The 3,470-nt window shown below is 47.3% G+C and overlaps 1 pseudogene; it reads right to left on the bottom strand.

Annotated features, from left to right (window-relative positions):
- Positions 1-1,344: 1,344 nt before the first annotated feature.
- The window catches only part of LOC105809590, a 43,009-nt pseudogene continuing 40,883 nt past the window's right edge, over positions 1,345-3,470 (bottom strand).

The following is a 3,470-nucleotide window of genomic DNA, read 5'->3' as shown; positions in this document are numbered from 1 at the left end:
TAGTAAGTATTAATGATTAAGGATTAATGACTGTGCAAAGTATGTCAGTAAGTATGTAAAAAACCTGGTGCAGAAGTGATCAATAAATACCTTACATAGGTTTTTGGTGTTATCAAAAACAATAAAGGGTAAATGAATAGTAGAGAAGAAAAAGTTACAGAATTATGGAGGAAGGTGTGGCTACACCAGGCTGAGGCTCTCAGAAATGCAGAGGGACTGAGCCCTGCCTGGAAGGGACACTTGGAGAAACAGAGAGTGGGGAATGAGGCAGTGCAAAGGTCGCAGGCAGCAGCCGGTGCTGGGCACGGGACAAGGCAGAGGAGGGAGCTGGGAAGCAGTGGAGCGGGCGGACTGATGTGGAGGACTCCTTTGGGGAGCCGGCTCAGGAGTTAGGGCTTGATTCAGTAGCAGTGGAGTCTTACAGGTGGGCCTCATGTGCTAAGTGGTGATTCAGAATAATCAATCTGGGGCAGTGTGTAGGGTGGGGCCAGAGGGGGAGGCAGGGAGAATCGTTAGGAGATTATGTAAAAATCCAAGTGGGACTGGGGCCTGGATTCAGGGGACAGCAGCAGAATGAAAAGGAAAGTATGGATGTGACAACCTTTAAGGTAGAAGAATCAGCAGGAGCAGCTTTAGGAAAGCTTGTTAGGGATCAGAGTCAGAAGGGAAGAAACAACCCTCCTTCCAAAGAAATGGAGTCTACCGGGATCCTCCAGGGGCCTTTTCCAAAATCTCTGCCATGTCTGAGTCTGACGCTGATGTCTTTATATCATCTCTTTAGACTATGTTTTTGCTTTTTAGCATGTCTTGTACTTTTTTTTTTTTTTTTCCATACAGGTTTGCTTTTATGTCCACGTTCAACCTGCTGAGAGAACCTGCCACAGCCCGAGTGGTGCGGACGTGCTGCGGCACCTTCTGAGCACGCTGGGACAGGAGCGGTGCGCCACTCCCTGCTGGTCTCCAGGACACACTCAGCAGTGGCCACACCCCAGACAGCAGGAGTTCTTGAACGCAGCTGCGGGCAGGACACCCTGGAAACGCCACTGGCTGCAGGGACAAAAAGGCGCCCGCCGTGGCGCTACAGCAGAGTCTACATAGCAAACACCGGTGGTGCAGATTAAAAACCCCAAACAAGAAAAAGGTGAAAGCAGTGCCTTAAAACCTCCCCCACTGTGGACACCAGGGGTTTAAAGGCACAAAAATGTGTTGAGATGGCAGAATCCCAGGTGCGTTCACAGTCCAGAGCAAGAAGAAAGCCCAGGTAAGATCCAGGAGTCGTGCAGGCTTCCCGCAAGGGGACGGCCTCCTTCCAGCACAGGACACGGCACCTCACAGTGCTCCAGGTCACTCCTGGTTCCCAAGAGGAATGATCTCTTGAGTGACGAAGAACTCAATGGTCTCCTCTTCCCAGTCATCCACGTTGCTGTCCAGCTGATCCTTGTCCACCCCTCCTCTCAATTCCAGATGTTCATTTTTCTGCTCCATATAGAGTTCTTGGGCCATTTTTTGGTATTTTCAGAAATCTTCCATCATAGTTCGCCTTCTCTCTACCAATTCCTTTGAGGATTTGGATTGGCTCAAACGATCCTTCTGTTCAAAGATCTTAGAGTATTTCTTCAGATCCTTTTTACTTTGCTTGATCTGCTCCTGGCTCAGCAGCGTCAGGGGTCTAGGTCTCTAGAGTAGCTGGCAAAAGCGATCCTTGTTTTTCTTCTGCAGGAGGCGTCCTTGGAAGGTCCATAGCCAATAAGCATTGTCCACCTTATGGCTCTACCAGGACACAGAGGTGACAACGTAACACCCAGTAGGGTCCCACTTGACGTCAGAGGCCATATAGTGCTCTGCAATGTTCATGACCGTGCAGTCCGAAGTGTCCACAAATGCTAAGGCACTGTTCATACTCCTCAGATTGGCCAGCACAACAAACTGCCCCTGGGGGCTCCTGAAGATGGTGTTTGCTTGCTGCTTACTGAACATTCTGATGAGCTCTATCTTCCCGTTGTTTTTGACTTGGTAGAAAGACACAGATATCCGTGGAGCCTTTCCATGTAACACAGCAAACTTACTCCCATTTGGCTCCCAGGCAAAGGCTATGATGGTTTCTTTCATTTCAGCCATATGGACAGGTACCTGTTTTTCCCTCATTCGGAAAATTTCAAAATTTGTGACAACACCTTCGGTATCTTTTGGAGTCCTATCTACTTTAACCCACAAGTGATCTCCATTCTTTTGCCAATGTAGCTTGCAGTCCACAATGTTAAACAGATTCCTAACTCGGATCTCTTGCCTGCTAGGGAGCTGCATCAGGGTTACCCTGGCTAAAATATCTTTGTATTCAGGCACCCAAAAGGCTATTATGTTACCACCAGGAGACTAAGAAAAGTCTTTTGTTCCAGAGATCTTCAAACTCTTCTTGTCCAAAAGACCCATAGAAGGAGTTTCATAGATGCTAAGAGTACCAAGTGTCATTCTGGCAAAGAATTTACCATCATGGCTCCACTTAAAAATAGGCCAATGAGTTGAGCGTTCACAGCGAAAACCTCTCGTCTTGTGCCCAGTAAGGATGTCCCAGGTGATTATGGCTTGAGGGTCATCCTGAGTGTCCATCAGGGGGCTAAAAGACACCAGGTATCTTTCACAAGGTGAGAAATCAATGAGCTGAACCCCTTGGTGGCTGAATCTCTGGATTTGCTTGAATTTCTCTCCCCCTCAAAGAGCAATGCCTCTTTGATGAAAGGCAGCTAGGTAGGTGCCCTTAGGAGACTAACGCATGTATGTCTTTGTCCATCTTGCTCTTTCTTCAATTGAGACTGGGTCCTTCACATCATTCCAGAATATGGAAGTGCGGTCTCCACTCTCAAAAATCACACTGTATTGATCTCTGCATTCTGCCTCTTCAAGCCAGTAATGTAAATTCCCCAGGTCTTTGAAAGGCTGCTTCTCTGGAATATCCCATTCATCACTAATCGTCATATATTTGTCAAAATCCGTGAAGAGGTTGACCCGGAACGTGTGCTGCTTATCAAGTAGCCATCAGCATTTTTCACAGCATCCTTGGCATGGGCAGGAGATGCATATTCCAAGAAAATATACCCTTTTGTCTTCCCCTCTTCTTCAGGATAAAAATCATTTGTGATTTTCCCAAACTTGGAAAAGATCTTGTGGATGACATTTTTGAGTTTCTCAAGCCCGTCATGTCCCACCTGAGGAACATGGTCCACCATGATCACTGAATCAATTCCATCTGCTTCCTGGGGCCGATCTCTGAGTACATCTCCCAGTAAGTCTTCCTCACTCATGGCGTCCACGAAGTCCTCGGGGTCGCTGAAGGAGGGCTCGTCTGCATGGTGTGGTTTTCCACCAGTTTACGTCCTCTGCTATTTCCTTCCTCAATGTTTCATAGTTCTCCCTGTAGAGGTCTTTTACCTCCTTAGTTAAATATATTCCTAGGTACTTTATTTTCTTTGTTG

This window comes from Propithecus coquereli, unplaced genomic scaffold (genome assembly GCF_000956105.1).
Source record: "Propithecus coquereli isolate 6110/MARCELLA unplaced genomic scaffold, Pcoq_1.0 Scaffold197, whole genome shotgun sequence".
NCBI classification, from domain to species: Eukaryota; Metazoa; Chordata; class Mammalia; order Primates; family Indriidae; genus Propithecus; species Propithecus coquereli.
Note: the sequence above shows the minus strand (reverse complement) of the source record. Positions and strands in the feature narration are given on the sequence as shown.